Raw genomic sequence first — 18945 nt, forward strand, 5'->3', positions numbered from 1 at the left:
GCGTTGAATCTTCAGTGTGGGTGTACCCGAAGTCCGACCTCTAGCGAGAAATATGGTAAATGCTTCGAGAGGATGGTGGACTTTGTGCGACAACTTGCGTCTTTGGTTCGGCCGGGAAGCTTGTTCCGATAGCCGAAGCGATTACGACGAGCGCTCGCGTAAAGCGGGAAATCAGGGTTCGAATCCCGGTTCACCACAAGTTTTCACTTTCGCCACTGAATTATTTCAGTGCCCTCATTCAGATGATGTTGATAAGTCTCTTTCTTGGGAACGAGAACCCCGGAAACGCGAAGCTCTTCGGCTGTTCACTTGCTACTGTCTTTTAAGTATGTAAAGAAAAGTGACTGAAGGACGGTGAAACCAAGAGTTGGGGACAAGGTACTGGACAGCCATGTCTCGTCACATAATGTGGAGGTCGGCCTGCCCGCTCTATAGGTAGGCGGTGATCTAGACAGACCCGACGGCAAACTGTAGTTCCGATGCAGAGACAAGTGTTTCAGAACACGCTGCTCAGCGCACGTTGTTTAACATGGAGCCCTACTTGTTCCCAATCTGACACAGCGACACCGTCGGTTACGAATGCAGTGGGTACATGAGCATCGAGACTGTACCGTGAATCAGTGGAACCGTGTTGCCTGTTCGAGTAAATCACGTTTCTTGTAATACCAGGTAAACAGTCCTGTCCGTGTCACCGTCATCCAAGTGAAACATGTACTGTGCAACGTATACAGGACTGTGGGTGCAGTATTAAGCTCTGGGAGACATTCACTTGGTTTTTCATGTGACCTGTGGTAACAATCGAAAGCACATCGAAAGTTACGGAGCACGTGAATGCTGTTGCAGATCACACACCTCCCTTCGTGGCTGATACCTTCCCCGACGGCGGTAGCATCTTCTAGCAGGTAAACTGTCACGTCTCAAGGTCAGAAGAGTGCTACATGCTGCAGAATTTTGAGGAGCATGATAGTGAACTCTCGTAGCTGTCTTGGCCAGAGATGTTTCCAGTAATTCTCAGATGATGCGGAGAGGGTTAGGGTGGGGGGTGATGGGACACCTCGAATACAAGTCGGCCAAGCGTCTAATCTGACACGGGATGTGTAATCTGACACCGGATACAATAAGAATGTTTTCTTGTCTTGACCTAATACTGATATACTACTGGACAGTCAAGAAAAAGTAGACCATTTCAGTATAAGTGTGTTTATTACATCACTCAAAAATCAGTTAACTAAGAAATAAGATAAGGAATGATAATTAAATGGACACCCTAGCTGCAAACAGGCGTTGATGTACTTCATTAGGGACATGTTGAAAATGTGTACCCCGACCGGGACTCGAACCCAGGATCTCCTGCTTACATGGCAGACGCTCTATCCATCTGAGCCACCGCGGGCACAGAGGATAGTGTGTCTGCATGGACTTTTCCCTTGCACGCTCCCCGTGAGATCCACATTCCCAACATGTCCACACCACTACATTCTTAGTGCGCCTAATAGACGTTTGCAGCTAGGGTGTCCATTTAATTATCATTTCATTTCTAGCAAAGCTGCATGGTCATCCACGGTAACTGTTCTTTCGGGAACAGATACTACCGTCATATATAATAAGATAAGGAGCTGAAATCTCGTCTGACATGGCCGCATTCCATAACTCTACATGGTAATAGTAAAGAGCAATAAATTTTTCTTTAGTCTTGCAATGAGGACACACATCTCATCGGCACGAAGCTTAAACGAGTGACATCACTACGCTGTCCTGTCGCAATTTTAAAACCATCTGGTAAATGTGAGTTACCCAGTTTATGCCTTACGGAGGAAGAAATGTCGAAGTAGATAACACCGGGAACGAATGCTGTTCACTCAGTGATACAAGGGAAAAGTTGATAGGACACCTATCCGTGTGTACGAACACACCAGTCTCCGCGGTGCGTGTTTATCTTCAGAAAACTTTGATTTCCTTGAGCCATTTGCGATAATACTTTGTGGGAGTCTAGCACTGTTCGTGCGAGATACTAGTGTTAAGAGATCTGATGAGCAAAAAACATACCATACCTGATTTTTTAAATAAATATTCACTACCAACGATCACGATTGCACAAAAACTTCCCATACCTATTCTGTTTAAATAAATATTCTCAACATATCTACACGATTTCTCTGTTAATTGACTGTGTTCCCATCTTCATAGGTACTTCTAGAAATCATAGTGTACATTGTTTTGATGATCACGATGCAAACATCTTTCTTTTTTATGTTTAAGATTTCGCAATAAATCAAAATTTTCTTTCGGTACTTTTAAATACAACGTAAACCAAAAGCCTCGTTTGTCTCACCTTCTTACTGGTACGAGCAAGTTCTTTAACTGAAACCATTAATCGAATGAATCATTTATCAGCTGCTTCGATTAAAATATGTCAAAATTTATGGTCCGTCTATAAAAATAAGAAAACGACTTCAGAAATGTTTAACACCATTTGTTTGGTCGCAAAACGAATATCTGAATACGTGAAGTTTCTAACAACTATATGTTCAAATTCGACACTTTCATTGCATCTTCAATTCCCTAGTGTAGTAGCATCAGTTTACATTATAAAACGACAGTATAGAGATATATCGTAACAATTCTTAGTAAACTGAAATGTCTGAGATTTTCTGAAATATGTTTGAATTCTAAGATGGTTGTTAATAGAACAGTATTAAGACACATTCACAGAAAATACGTACTATTGAAACGTTTTGGTGCGACAGAAACATCTAAAAGGGAGTAAGTAGAGCGAAGTATTACTGACGATGGTATGGGAATTGTTACACTTTGTAAAAATTAACAAATACATCGCGTAAGTCATTAAGGACGTTACCTGACATGTTAGAAATCTGTGGTGGTCCGAGACTCTAAGCAAGTAGACACAATGTTAACGTTACAGAGATAGAGATTCATTCTAACGTCTATAATTTCTTTACGAGTGAGTGCATGGTTACGAAGATAACAAGAATACGATGAAACAGTATCGTTAACAATTCAGAATCTATTGTAAGGCTATTGATTAACGGGATACTGTAGCGGTGTAGAATTCTCCTACAAAATGACACTGTGTCACTTCACAATTATTGTGAGAAATTATTAGGAGAACAAGCGTATGATAGGAAAATTAGTTCCAACTTAAATATTTTAGACCATTACCTATTGGTCTAACACAGAAAGTATAACTTCACTGCTGACTATAATTAACAGCTATAATTTGTGACTTGTAAGTCTGAAACGAGAGTGTTCGAAGCCCTTTATGTTGGGATGCTGAGAATATCAACTCAGTTCAGCCCTTTTAGATTACATTGAACTCACCCCAAAATGACATATTATTCAACTAATTCCTTATGTTAACAACAAAGGAATTCTGGGTAAAAATTGTATAAATCGACTCGATATAGAAACGTTAAATTTATGTGCCGTTTCTATGTCGATGCTTTTTTAACTGAACGTGTCACAAGGATCGGGGCACAGAACAATTTGTTCTTCCCAATGCTGACTCGTCGAACACCGATAAAACCGCCGGACGGATGAGGCCGGAAATTATCTTTGCTAGCATACTGAAAATTTTATCGATAGGAAATTAACACACGGTTGGCTAGAGGCTAACAGCGAATGCAGAATACTTTTGTTTTTTGTTTTTTTTTAACGTTGGAGTGATCGGAGCATCTTGTAAAATACTGTATTCTTTCATAACTGCTTTCTGTAGGACTTTCGGAGGTAGTTTCGGACATCGACTGCATGAAACGATTTGTCACACTTAGTTATAAGGATGAGAATCGTCGCACAGCGAGTGCAACAGTCATACTTCCGTTCTCGTTTGTTTTCTTTCTTTTCTCGCTATAATTCTCCATCAGTTATAAGGATGCCTATTGTTTGCTTAGATCGGAATGCATGGGACCGTATAATGCATCAGAACATGCATGTACAAGAAGCCGTTAATATCGTAGTGTTTACATTCATAAAGTCCATACTTATTTCCAGCCACCATGTATTATGGTCACTAAAAACGCGCTCTTAACCTGACTATTTTGAGACTATTTTTCTACTATGGTTTTAGGTCATAAATAAATTTTCATGATTTCTACGACTAAAAAGAAATGCATGTATCCTCAAATTGCACGCGACCAGCGCCTACCGACATGCGATCCGCGGAGGAATTACCACCATATTCGGAAGGAACATTGCGGCAATCTGTCGAGGTTCATCAATGACAATACTATTTGACAATTTTCTTTAATGTGTAAATAAGGAACTCTAAATAAAAACACACTATAAAGCAAAAGACACACTGCGGCAGCGAAAATGCTTGTTCGAGAAGATATGCTCTACTACGCAAGTGAATGTAAAAATTTAGCAGTCAAAGTGATAAAAGGATGTAACTAAGCAGCACCTGGTAGCATCGACTCACATCAGATGAAGCCAGTATTAGAGGGGACATTATTTACTTCATGCGTCTTGTAAGCTCCTGTTTCACCGCACTGCGTTTTCGATTCTTTGCTACATCGACGACCTAACATTTGAGACTCCGCTCATATTTTCAGTTTATTCCTCCATTTTTTTTTATCTGTAACTTCTCGAAATTCTTAATAGTCCCGCAAGAGGTTAGGAAACTGGACTCTCTGATAGGTTGGTTTGGGGGTGGGGACGAAACAGCGAGATCATCGGTCTATACTACACTCCCATTCGTGAAATTTGTAGTTCACTTCCTATTCCGTTAGTCAAAATTTAAGTTTCCAATGCGCGTTTTGTAAGCCGCTTAATACAACTGACGAGATGAACACTTTCAATAGAAACAGTGGAGGTCTCTCTCCCTCCTCCCTGGTTCGAGATTCTGTCCTTAGGCAATCCGTCATCGATGGGCGTTACTCCCTAATCTGCCTTAAATCGGAATTTTTCGATATATTGGCGAAACAGCCTGCATGTTCTGTTACGGTAATGTATACAGGTTGATTTTTTCAATCGTGTAAAATCTCTAAAGATTGATCGATCAGAGGTTACGGAACAAAAAAGGTCTATTGAACTTACGTCAGAAAATGTATGAATTCCATGCTAGAGACCATTTATTCAATCATACATTGTTACAGAGACTGCGATCTGATACGCGCTGCACCATACAGCTACAGTTACAGTATGCATGGTTTCCTCCTGGTTTCCTTCCTCAAACGTCACGCCCTACCGCCCTCTCCTACCATAGTAATTGGTAATATTGTGTCCGATTCACTTCTCTAGTTGACTCACCTTGCAGTGGATGTGATACAGCGTTGTACGCAGTGGTTCCGCATTAGAATCGAGTGCTTGCCAACATAGTATTCACTTACGGAAAGGCAAATGGGATCGGGTGGCGGGCAGCAACGTTTTCTGCATCTACATCTACATGAATACTGTCCAAATCACATTTAAAATGCCTGGTAGAGGGTTCATCGAACCACCTTCACAATTCTCTGTTATTCCAATTCGTTTAGCGCGCCGAGAGAATGAACACCTATATCTTCCCGTGCGATCTCTGATTTCCCTTATTTTATCATGGTGATCGTTTCTCCCAATGTAGGTCGGCGTCAAAAAAATATTTTCGCATTCGGAGGGGAAAGTTGGTAATTAGGATTTCGTGGGAAGATTCCTCCGCAACGAAAAACGCCTTTGTTTTAATGATGTACATTCCAATGACACTCTCTCCCCTATTTCGCGATAATACAAAACGTGCTGCCCTTCTTTGAACTTTTTCTATGTACTCCGTCAGTTCTATCTGCTAAGGATCCCAGACTGCGCAACGCTACTCCAAAGAGCCTATTTTAGGTAGTCTCTTTGCTGGACCTGCTACTGTTTCTAAGTTTCCCGTCAATAAAACGCAGTCTTTCGTTAGCCTTCCCCACAACATTTTCTACGTTTTCCTTCCATTTTGTTAGTAATTGTAATTTCTAGTTATTTAGTCGAATTTACGGCCTTTAGATTTGGCTGATTTACCGTTTAAACTAAGTTTAACGGATTCCTTATGGCACTCGTGTGGATGACCTCACACTTTTCATTACTTAGAGTCAACTGCCAATTTTCGCACCATACAGATACTTTTAATAAATCGTTTTGCAATTTGTTTTGGTGTTCTGATGACCTAACTAGTCGATAAACAAATGCGTCATCTGTAAGCAACCTAAGACGGCTGCACAGATCGTCACCGGGCGAGGTGGCGCAGTGGTTAGCACACTGGACTCGCATTCGGGAGGACGACGGTTCAATCCCGTCTCCGGCCATCCTGATTTAGGTTTTCCGTGATTTCCCTAAATCGTTTCAGGCAAATGCCGGGATGGTTCCTTTGAAAGGGCACGGCCGATTTCCTTCCCACTCCTTCCCTAACCCGAGCTTGCGCTCCGTCTCTAATGACCTCGTTGTCGACGGGACGTTAAACACTAAGCAGCACCACCACCACAGATCGTCTCCCACCAAAGGGCCTATAACACTACCTTTGGGAACGCCGGATATAACTTCTGTTTCACTCGATGACTTTCCGTCAATTACTAAGAACTCTGACTGACAGGAAATCACGAATCCAGTCACGTAACTGAGACGATATTCAATAACCACGCGATTTCACTACAAGCCGCTTGTGTGGTACAGTGTCAAAAGTCTTCTGGAAATCCAGAAATACGGAATCCATTTGAGGTCCTTTGTCAATAGCAGTTAACTCTTCGTGCGACTAAAGAGCTAGTTGTGTTTCACAAGGACGATGTTTCCTAAATCCGTGTTGACTGTGTGTCAATAGACCGTTTCCTTCGAGGTAATTCATAATATTCGAACACAATATATGTTCCAAAATCCTGCTGCATATCGACGTTAATGATATAGGCCTGTAATTTAGTGTATTACTCCTACCACCATTCTTGAATATTGATATGAGCTGTGCAACTTTGCAGTCTTTGGATACAGATCTTTCGTCGAGCGACGGTTGTACATGATTGTTAAATATGGAGCTAAAGGAACCTAAATGGTATACGGTCTGGACCAGATGACTTGCTTTTACTAAGTAATTTAAATTTCTTCACTACTCCGAGGATATTTACTTCTGCGTTACTCATGTTGGCTGCTGTTTTTGATTCGGAATCTGGAATACTTCCTTCGTCTTCTTCGGTGAAGGAATTTCGGAAGGCCGTGTTCAGTAACTCTGCTTTGGTAGCACAGTCTTCGATAGTATTTCCATCGCTATTGCGCAGAGAAGGCATTGGTAGTGTCTTCTGCTAGCATACTTCACATACGACCAGAATCTCTTTGGAATTTCTGCCAGGTTCCGAGACGAAGTTTCGTTGTGGAAATTATTATAAGCATCTCGCTTTGAAGTCCGCGCTAAATTTCGAGCTTTTGTAAAAGATCGCCAATCTTGGTGATTTTGCGTCTGTTTGAATTTGGCTTTTTTTTCGTTGTTTCTTCAACAGTGTTCTGACTCGTTTTGTGTACCATGGGGGATCAGCTCCGTCCTTCGTTAATTTATTTTGTACAAATCTTTCAACTGCTGCAGGTACTATTTGTTTGAATTCAAGCCCCGTGTAGTATACGCGATTTGACCATCAGTGCTTTCTATTAGCACTTGGAGCTCTGATACTTTCCCAATACAGGTGTGACAATTTACAACTGTTATAGGGATGGTTACTGTATCTACGTCCTTTCTACGTTCGGTCTGCATCCTTTGTGGCTGAAGAGCTTTTTGTGTTTCCCTGAGACCCTCTAACCTGAAAGACCACCCAGTCCCCGCCCGTGGCGTGTAGCCACCTCCTGGGTATAGTGGACTCCTGACCTTTTCAGCGGAACCCGAAACCCAACCACCCTACGGCACAAATCGAGGAACCTGCAGCCTACACTGTCACATAACCGTCTGAGCCTCTGATTTAGACCCTCCACTCGGCTCTGCACCAGAGGTCCGTTGACGGTACTGTCGACTATGCTGCAAATGGACAGCTCTGCTTTCACCTCACAAGCATGACTAGCAGCGTTTACCACTTCTGTTAGCCACGTTAAGCCAGAGAGGATCATTATTACCGACGTTGACCTCACACTGTGCTCTTCATGGCATCCAGAAAGACCTGTTCCATGTCTGTAATGAGTCCACCCAGTATGCACACGAAGTGCACATTAGCTTTCTCCCCTTTCTTTGCAGCAATGTCCCTAAGAGGAACAATAACGCGCCTAGTGTTGGAGCTCTCAACTATCAATAATCCCACCCTCTTAGATTGCCCAGAACTTGCAGGCTGAGAGGTTTCCTCTGAAACAGGACAGGCGATTGCATCTGGCTGAGCGACAGTGTCAGCTACAGACAGTACTTGGAACCTGTTTCTCAGACTAACCAGAGAAGCCTTAAGTGTGTCCCCCTGGGAAGTATTTCCCTGCCTGCCACGCCCCAGGGCGATCTGCCACTCGACCACAGGTGAGGGATCAACCTCAGTCCGAGCAGCAACTCGGCAGGCCACAGGTGAGGACCGATCGGAGGATTCGGACATGCTGGACGCCGGTTGGATCATCACGGCCGGACCACAACAGTAGTGACCATCCACTGCAACTTAAAGCTATGTAACCGAAGCCATCACAGCCTGGAGCTGAGAGCGAAGTGTCACCAACTCGGCTCGCATCTTCACACATCAATCGCAGTCCCTAGCCATACTAAAGACTAAAGACTGTGGAAAAGGAAGCTACCGACATAAATGGACCATTGGCATGTGCTCTGGAACTCTACTGTAGACCTTGACAAAAACCCAGGAACTGTTCCTAATAAATTAGATTAATACCAGAGATTCAAAAACCAAACCAAAGCACTCAGGTAAGATTAAATAATTCGCCCCTAATTAGGAACTTTTAATATGTCACAAAATCTGATGCAAACGAAAACACGAGTCCTGGGGCTACTGGACATTACATTAACATGCAGAGACTCAAGAAACTAAACTATCAAAGCACACAGATGAAATTAAACAATTCGCTACTGGTTATGAGCTGCTGCTTCTGTCTCGGCCAGTCGCTGTTGCATGTATCAGGAGACCTATCACCGCCAACAGAAACCACAACATTCACTGTTTGCAAACAGAGTTTCACCGTTTGTCTGAGACAGGGTCGCTTCTGGGAGCAGGACATTATGAAGAACGTGCTCCAAATTTTCGGGCACCAAACTTGGAGGATAATTTGATGAATACTGTGAAAGTTGACCGCCGTGTCAGTAACAGGCAGGTGGTCCGCCAATATAGAGTAAGCCTGTGTGGAACATTCTCCATGATAATTGTTCCTACCCTTATCACTTACAACGTGTGCAGGGTTTATTAGCGACAGACTTTCCACTTCGGGAGCAGTTTTGTCATTGATTTCTTCACCAGACAACCACGACTCCGAGATTTGTGTCATCCATTCTATTCACAGATGAGGCCACCTTTGCGCGGAATGGTATCTTCAACTTTCATAACAGTCATCTGTGGGATAGTATGCAGAACTGCTATGGTACAGTGGCAGCGAATCATCAGCATCGGTGCAGACGGACTGTTTTGGCCAGGATAATTGGCAACTGTATTTTGGGACCAGTCTTCCACATCGCCTAACAGGCCGGAACTATCGATGTTTCTTGCTGGTAACTTCGCCTGCCCTTCTGGAAAAAGTGCCATTGATGATTGGAAGGGTTATGTGGGTGCTACATGTTGGTGTTCCAGCCCACTTTGCCGTTAACGTCAGGAAATAACTCAGTTATGTCTTCCTTGGCCGATGGCACACAATAGGGGGTCAAGTTGCATGGCCTGCTCGTTCACCATATCTGAACACGTACGATTTCTCGTTACTGGGCCATCTCAAAACTATCTTGTATGCAGAGCCCATTCCAGTTGTGGAGACAATAGAGCAGCGTACTCATGCTCCCTTTGTTCGGATGCAGTCTGGCCGTGAACGTGCCGGCAGGCGTGGCCGAGCGGGTCTAGGAGCTTCAGTCTGGAACCGCGCGACCGCTACGGTCGCAGGTTCGAATCCTGCCTCGGGCATGGATGTGTGTGATGTCCTTAGGTTAGTTAGGTTTAAGTAGTGAACGTGTGCGACAGAACATGCTACGGCATGTACAAGCATGAGTTGAGGCACATGGAAACCATTTTCAACACATAAAGTAGCTGTAGCTGCATGGTACAATGTATATTAGACCACAGTCTCTGTAACAATATATGACTGAATGAATAAATAATATCTATCTTGGAAGCCATGCATTTGCAATGAAAGTTCATTAGGCCTTTTATGTTCTGTATCCACTCGTAGATCAATCCATAGAGTCTATATACGGTCAAAACAATCACCCTTTATCTCACAATCTTCAGAAGAGAATTTGTGTTTAATGGTCCTGACAGAAGATTAAAGGCTTTAATTGGCCGTCAGGTGCAATAAGATAGCTCCGTTGAATTTCAGCTCACCAAACTTGTGACCAACAGTCTTCCATAGTGAATTTTTTCTTCTTGTTCTTCAGTATTAAAGAACTTGATGGCTCCTGATCGTCTCCCCGCTCTGATGCCATTCATTTCATTCTCCTTCTTTCTCCTGTATCCTAAGATCTCCACTTTTGGAAGGGCAGTCAGCATCATCTCTTGGTTGTTACAAACTTCTTCCGTTTTTACTTCCTTATGTTCTTTGTCATCTGATGTTTTTGCTTTGCTCTCCAGATATATAATTCATGTAATCTACATGATTTGACAAGTCGACAGAAATTTGGGAAGATACCCGCTGTTCCGCAGCCAGCTGCAGGTCTAAAGATACTAGAACAAGAGAGCAGCAACGCCACTAGTTCTTTAGCTCTTATAATTACTGCTGGCATTGAATAATCTGACGAAAAGAAGACATCACATAAAGTAGCAAGCATTTGAAGGTAATGAATGTACACTAATGAGTATGCGCCACTTGTTCACCTGCACCGAATAGCTGTCTCCTCTGTACGGAGTAACGCAGAGCAAATAAAATTTTAACTCTCTTAGTCGGTCTGTGTTGCGCCCTCGGATGATGCAGTTGCGTAACTACTGCACGCGAAATGTAACTGTCCGTTTTCGCGTCAATTTTTATTACCTTATTTCTATGGGAGGTAGTCATATACACTCCTGGAAATGGAAAAAAGAACACATTGACACCGGTGTGTCAGACCCACCATACTTGCTCCGGACACTGCGAGAGGGCTGTACAAGCAATGATCACACGCACGGCACAGCGGACACACCAGGAACCGCGGTGTTGGCCGTCGAATGGCGCTAGCTGCGCAGCATTTGTGCACCGCCGCCGTCAGTGTCAGCCAGTTTGCCGTGGCATACGGAGCTCCATCGCAGTCTTTAACACTGGTAGCATGCCGCGACAGCGTGGACGTGAACCGTATGTGCAGTTGACGGACTTTGAGCGAGGGCGTATAGTGGGCATGCGGGAGGCCGGGTGGACGTACCGCCGAATTGCTCAACACGTGGGGCGTGAGGTCTCCACAGTACATCGATGTTGTCGCCAGTGGTCGGCGGAAGGTGCACGTGCCCGTCGACCTGGGACCGGACCGCAGCGACGCACGGATGCACGCCAAGACCGTAGGATCCTACGCAGTGCCGTAGGGGACCGCACCGCCACTTCCCAGCAAATTAGGGACACTGTTGCTCCTGGGGTATCGGCGAGGACCATTCGCAACCGTCTCCATGAAGCTGGGCTACAGTCCCGCACACCGTTAGGCCGTCTTCCGCTCACGCCCCAACATCGTGCAGCCCGCCTCCAGTGGTGTCGCGACAGGCGTGAATGGAGGGACGAATGGAGACGTGTCGTCTTCAGCGATGAGAGTCGCTTCTGCCTTGGTGCCAATGATGGTCGTATGCGTGTTTGGCGCCGTGCAGGTGAGCGCCACAATCAGGACTGCATACGACCGAGGCACACAGGGCCAACACCCGGCATCATGGTGTGGGGAGCGATCTCCTACACTGGCCGTACACCACTGGTGATCGTCGAGGGGACACTGAATAGTGCACGGTACATCCAAACCGTCATCGAACCCATCGTTCTACCATTCCTAGACCGGCAAGGGAACTTGCTGTTCCAACAGGACAATGCACGTCCGCATGTATCCCGTGCCACCCAACGTGCTCTAGAAGGTGTAAGTCAACTACCCTGGCCAGCAAGATCTCCGGATCTGTCCCCCATTGAGGATGTTTGGGACTGGACGAAGCGTCGTCTCAAGCGGTCTGCACGTCCAGCACGAACGCTGGTCCAACTGAGGCGCCAGGTGGAAATGGCATGGCAAGCCGTTCCACAGGACTACATCCAGCATTTCTACGATCGTCTCCATGGGAGAATAGCAGCCTGCATTGCTGCGAAAGGTGGATATACACTGTACTAGTGCCGACATTGTGCATGCTCTGTTGCCTGTGTGTATGTGCCTGTGGTTCTGTCAGTGTGATCATGTGATGTATCTGACCCCAGGAATGTGTCAATAAAGTTTCCCCTTCCTGGGACAATGAATTCACGGTGTTCTTATTTCAATTTCCAGGAGTGTATTTGAATTATTGCATTTTAAAAGTAAAGTAGCGTAATTAATTTTTTGTTTATATGCAGCTATTTGTCTGCAATCGCGGTACACACTGAAATCCTCGTGCTACAGCTCCAAACTACGCCTTTAGAAGAATTACAAAATGGTAGAGCTTAACGATATAGTGGAGTATCGTGCGAAAATTTCTTCATTTGATGGGAATCAACATTGCAGTATCTCATGTCTAATTTGTGGAAGCGTACGGCAACAATGGTGCTGTGATTATATGGTGCCGACGCTTCCAGTGAGGTAAAATCAGTCTGAATGAGAAAAGAGAAGTGTCAGACCATCTCTCCAATGTAAAACCGGGGTTCATAAAGGAAATGGAGAACGCGGTGCTCAAAGACGAGTGTCAATCGATGCGATAGTGGGGAAAAGCGAAAATCAGTCGTATAGGAATTTTCACATCCTAAAAGACATTTTAGACAAGACAAAGTTCACCGCCCGCTGCAGTCCGAACCCAGGAACCCAGCCAAACACAGGCAGCAGCTGTGTCAGCCCTAGCCAGATGACCAGCCGCCTAACGACCAAGGACGAGTCGTCACACGGGCAGTGGTATCTACCGTGCAATGTGCTGATATATCTCCATTGTGCTGCTGAACACTCGCTCAGAAACGACCCTTCTTGTGCATACGGTACGTGCGTCTCAACGTGAGCGCTCCAGCAGCAGTTATCAGCTGCACCTGGCTAGCAAATCATACAGTTTGTGTACGAAATGGATGGGCGTAAAATTCCCACGTTCGATTCCCGGACTATTGGAGGCTTTTCACGCTCGGAGACTGGGTGTTATGTTGTCCTTACGTTCGCATCGTCATAACTGACGTTTCACTGTTGCGACGGCTACTCGATACGAAAGCGAATGAATATAATTCTACTTTAGCTCTATTGAACACACGTATCCTCACTTGTCCATATGATTGTTCCGTCTGTAGTGTACGTAAATAAAAATTTCGAGGTCCATGAACACGTTACAAGCCAAAAAAGAAAATTCCATGTGCAGTCAGTAAGGACATCCAGATTGTAAAAGCTCCATAACAAATAGTACGATACAAATTTACATAGTGATCCATATGAAACCAAAATTATTTCATTATTCTCACTATATAGTAGAAAGTAGCAGAATTGTTTGAATATGTGAAATAAAAGTCTTTATAAGAGATAATGCAAAATATCTTACTGCAGGTAGTGCAAGCTCCCTTGTAAACAAAACCAATCGAAGGAACACACTGCTGAGAGAGAGCTCACTTACATTTATAATGGTGTAGAATATTCTTCTATTAAATTAATAAGAAAGTCTCAAAACCTTTTAGAAAACACGAAGGTGACAAAAAAACTGGATACGGTGTGACGCGAACCGGCTACACATCGCACAACACTCCGTTTGTATACTCTTCATCGTCTTTCTTTCGATCTGATTCTCCGTCGTTTATCGTCAGTGATTATGTGCGAACGGCGCATGACGTCTTTCAGATTCCATCTCTGAGGTCTGCACTACCTGGTTCTGTTACATATTGGGACCAGTTCCCTGACCGACCACGGGGAACCACCGTGCCTGCAGCTGAGGAGGCTCCATTGAATTTCTGCAACGTACAACATTGTCTCGTACACTACGACATTCAGAAGGCTTTAATAGCAGGTAAGTTATTAACTATTCAGTTATAACAAATCATAAGAAGAATGATGTGTTTTTGATGGATCTTCAATGTACCTTTGCTTGGAATGGCACACTTTCATAACATGCAACCTACAGTGCGAAAATTCTTTAACCTTCAACACGACATTTCCCGTCATTTTATTATAACAGACCGTACTAACAAACGGCAGGTTTTCCAGCAATCCTGAATTTACAGGTGCTCTAAAATGGCTTGTATTCATAGGACGTAAGTTATAAAAGCCATAAAATATATGCTTCAACAGAGAGCGAATCCGGCGTCTCCCGACTCTCTACTGAAAAGACGTGACGTACATGTGAAGTCGGTGGCGTCTTCTGTCTCATTTGTCTACGTTCAGTCGCACGTTCATGATATCTGACATGCTTGATATTGCCCTACACATTCGGAAAGACTTCTCAAAGCGCTTTTTTCACGCTATGACGACAGAAACCCGGCACGCTCAACACTGGGGTTTTAATGCACGGTCCGCGTGACGACGGCTTTTGGGGAATGACTACGACACCGGCACAAGGTAACCAAGCATGCGGTGGAAACGTGGTTTCATCAGGGCGAAAATAGACTATAAAAATAGACTATACCCAGTCATCATTGGCCAAGAAGATGCTTAGTATCTTTTGAGAATGACATTGTGTAATACTAACAGGCTATGCGTCAAGAAGGCAAGCCGTCACAGAAGCGTAATACCGGTACCTTCTGAAGTGGTTTCGGGAGGCTGTAAAGACGAAACGTCTCGGGAAGCTATTGAAGGCGCTGTTTATGCTCCTTAATTCATTCTTTACAGTACACAGTCCAAATTCCGGCTTCTTTGGGATCACCACTCGTATTCTCAGAAAGTAACAGAGTTCTCTTTCCCCAGATAGTCGCCGAGGTGATTTTCGAGGTAATTGCTTTCTAAAGAGCTAATATGCAAACTCCTATACTCAATGTCTCCCACAAGTCATTCACCATAAAAAAATCGCATTGAAGGGCGACTGTGTGTTGAGTAACAGAAGTTTGAAGATTACAGATTAATTTTTCGAGGTGATAATAGGAACTTTATGACCATCCATTGTGAGGTTAGATGATGTGGTCTGAGGTAATTTTAGATTTCTGTACCTCAGTAGGTAAAAATGGAACCATTATAGGATCAATTTGTTGCCCGTCTGTCTTTCCGTCCATCCGACTGTTAACACTCCATTTCCTCAGAAACGAGTAAAGGCACCAAACTGAAATTTTAAGTTCCAAAGATGTAGTCCATTGATGGTGTGAAAAATTTAAGCTTGAAAGTCAATGAAGTCAAAAGATAACGCCATTTATAGAATGAGATTTTCACTCTGCAGTGGAGTGTGCGCTGATATGAAACTTCCTGGCAGATTAAAACTGTGTGCCGGACCGAGTCCCGATCCGGCACACACTTTTAATCTGCCAGGGAGTTTCAAGGCCCTTTATGCCATACTTGTGAACTCACTCATCAAGTAATGATAAACTTTTTTTTTTTTGAAGATCAGAAGATGACAGTTGCAACTATTAAAAACCTCAAGTCATTAATAAATACTAAGTAATGCGACACTGGCTATAAAACGTTTATTCAAGTTAAATATAGATCGCTCCTTCCATTTTCTCAATATAAGAAACTTGAGTCACATGGTGTGACTGATAAACTTATATAGGAACACGTTTTATAAGAAAAATAATTTTGTTTCTTTTTTTTAATATCAGAATATAAGTTGCACTGTTAAATCAGTTCATCAATAATAAATATTAAATAATGCGGTCTTGGCTGTAAAAAATATGTTCACTCAACAAAACCTGTAGGATACTTCCGGCTGTCCTGAAATCGTAAAATTTGGCAACAAGTAAGGTTTCATAAGATAAGTAAAGGAAGAAAACCGGAAAACTGTTAATTTGTAATTATATCATACAAAAAATGTTTTTTATCCTTTTTCCGTATGTCAGTCCGTTATCATCCCTTTTTCTCAGGAACGAATATAGGTATCAATTGAAATTTACTTCAAATACTGAGATTACGGTCCCCTGACGGTGTGAAACGTGAGAGCTTATAAGGAAACGCCGTCAAAAGATACGGCAGTATACGTCACGTATTTTGATATTCGTAGAATCAGTCAAGAAAACCTACAGATGAACTCTCTACTCTACACACTGAAATATCTCGAAAACTACACATAGTATCAAAAAATTTATAATTCCGATTTATTTGTCTCGGAGAGAGACACCAAGCAACAGCATACTTCACCCGCCACCCAACCCCGTACGTGGGTAGAGTGGAGTAACATTGTAATCTTCAATGCCAAACTTTCATTAGTCTCGTCTGAAGCATTTTCCTTGTTTTGCCATAGATGGAGGTATAATTGGAGGAATACAAACGGGTACACGATCTTAACATCCAGTGGCATGTGGGTCCACACCTCTATGCTGGGAGGGTAGGAAAGACCAGTATTTCATATCTCCTAATTGGGAAACCCTTTTGGGACGTGTTATTCCTCCGACAGGAGCAGGAACTACAGGCAATAGTGAGGGATACTGACCAAAACGTTTGAAATAGTATGTGTTTTCAGCATGACGGTTGCCCAGTGCATTACGCAGTTGAAGCACGGAAGGTATTAGACCTGGTCAGTGAATCGATAGAGGTCGCCCGGTAGGCCGTCGCTAGGACGCCGGATTTGAATTCGCCGGATTTCTTTCTGTGAGGATATTTAAAAGATAAGCTGTACCAGAAAATGCCAATAGGCCCTGAAGACATGATCTACCGCATCAGAAACACCTCTGCTGACATTCCAGCGGATATGCTTCTGTCCCGTGTACGGTCATTTCAGAAGCAGATCGCTAAGTGTAATGACGTTGCCGGTACTACGTTTGAACACTTACTCTACCTGGAAAAGTACAGTAATGTTCGCCTCGAGCCACGGCCATAGTGGCGCGTCGGTTAGTCCCCTATTCGATATGTCGAAGGAATGCTACGTTGCCAATGGTATTTCCAATTGGAAGTTATGAAACAACGGCGTGTCCTAGCCTTGCACCATGGAGGTAGGGTCCTATGTGCCATGGGATATTCAGGGGCCATTGAGTACCAAGTCGTAACTTACGAGTGTGTACCAATTTCTATTCCTCCTATGACCGCGCCACATGTGGTGAAACGAAGAAACTACTTCTGGCAAAAGGTATGTAGATTTAGCCGTACAATCGTAAACTACAATAAAAAAAGATATCCCCCCCCTCCATCCACACACGGGGTGGGGTTGGGTGAGAGGTCGGGTGTGGTATAATGGAATGTCCCCCTCCGGGAAAAAATTGGAATTATAATTTTTTGTACCCGATGTGTAGTTTTGGACCTATTTCAATGTATTGAGCTAAAATGATTGTCCTGTATACATGTCGGGTCTACTGGTGTAGCCATAAAGTGTGCGCCTGGAAACTGGTGAGTCGAGGGATCTACTCCAGGTCGGAACACAGACATTTCGGTCTACGTTTTGAAATAGCCTTCACCTACGAACGATGCAAGGACTCACCAGAAACAACACGTGATTGCATTCGGCGTTAAACTCTAGGTCCCCCTTCCTTGGTTGAGTAACTGGGAAGGTTAGGGACACACAAGTCACCGAAGTGCCACGCCATTCAGCCACTTTTATTATCATTATTATCAATGTTTACATACATAATTAAGTTTGTACGGAGCCCAATGAGCGTGAGTCCTATTCACACTTGTCCGGTATTTTTTTCTTGTAGGCTTCCCTGCATACCTAACGATGCACAGCAATTTTGATATGTTATGAAACATAATACTAATGAATTCGGTGGACTACGTGCCAAGCTGGAAGTAGATTTCGCCATCGATGAGTCTTTCGGTGGTGAAAGCGGTTGCTGATTTCTTGCATAGAGGACAGTGCCGAGTACACAGCGCGCACAGTTAGCAGAGCTACTGCCAACAACACACTATTTGGTCGAGGTATGTGGGTCCAGTACTCCCACACTGGCCGCCGATCTGACGCTCGTGTCGCCGCAGCCCGGCACGCGTCACGCACCACGCTTCCGGCGGCAGATCTCGTCCGACGAGCGGCTGACAGCAGCTGCGCTCCGACGTCATCGACGTTTCGACCCCAGGGCCGGCGGCCTCCGCGGTTCTACGACTGCGACGGTGGTGGTGGCGGTGTCGGTGACAGCAGGTCACTAACGATGCTGACGCAAGACCAGCGTGCTGAAAAATTTCGCCCGGCTTTAGCGACTTCGATTGGCAGCAAACTCTCGACTAGATTTCTTAAATTTCCGAAAATAGATCGACGGAGTACTGCATCGACGAAAACTAAGACCATATAGAACATCTCCGTGAATATCGATATCTATGCAAACCACTGTGAAGTGCGTGCGAGAGGTACTTCTCACTGAATCACTTATTGGGATCTCTTTCCGTTCAAGTCGCACTGGACCGCTGGAGGAATGACTGTTTAAACGCGCCTGAGTTCTCTGTAATTTATGCTCACTGGCATGGCGCATATGGACAGTGCAAGTATTGCCCATTCGAAAAGTACAGCCTTACAGTATACCTAATTTTATTGTTACTGAGTAGTGTTGCGGTTTTCACAGTTTCAGCGCTCCACCTCTTTTCGTTCGTACATAATAGTTTTCAGTTACATACATCTCTATAGTTTTTTTGTTTTGTTTATTCTTTTGTCAAGAACAATGCGCAGTTCAGTAACTGGCGAACCATTAGCCACT

The 18945-nt window shown here is 44.0% G+C and overlaps 1 non-coding gene across 1 annotated transcript; it reads left to right on the top strand.

Moving 5' to 3' along the window:
- Positions 1-6199: 6199 nt before the first annotated feature.
- Trnaa-cgc (transfer RNA alanine (anticodon CGC)) lies at positions 6200-6272 on the top strand. The gene has a single exon. It is a non-coding gene; the product is annotated as a tRNA-Ala (tRNA).
- Positions 6273-18945: the final 12673 nt, after the last annotated feature.

The sequence above is a fragment of the Schistocerca nitens genome, chromosome 5 (genome assembly GCF_023898315.1).
Source record: "Schistocerca nitens isolate TAMUIC-IGC-003100 chromosome 5, iqSchNite1.1, whole genome shotgun sequence".
NCBI classification, from domain to species: domain Eukaryota; kingdom Metazoa; phylum Arthropoda; class Insecta; order Orthoptera; family Acrididae; genus Schistocerca; species Schistocerca nitens.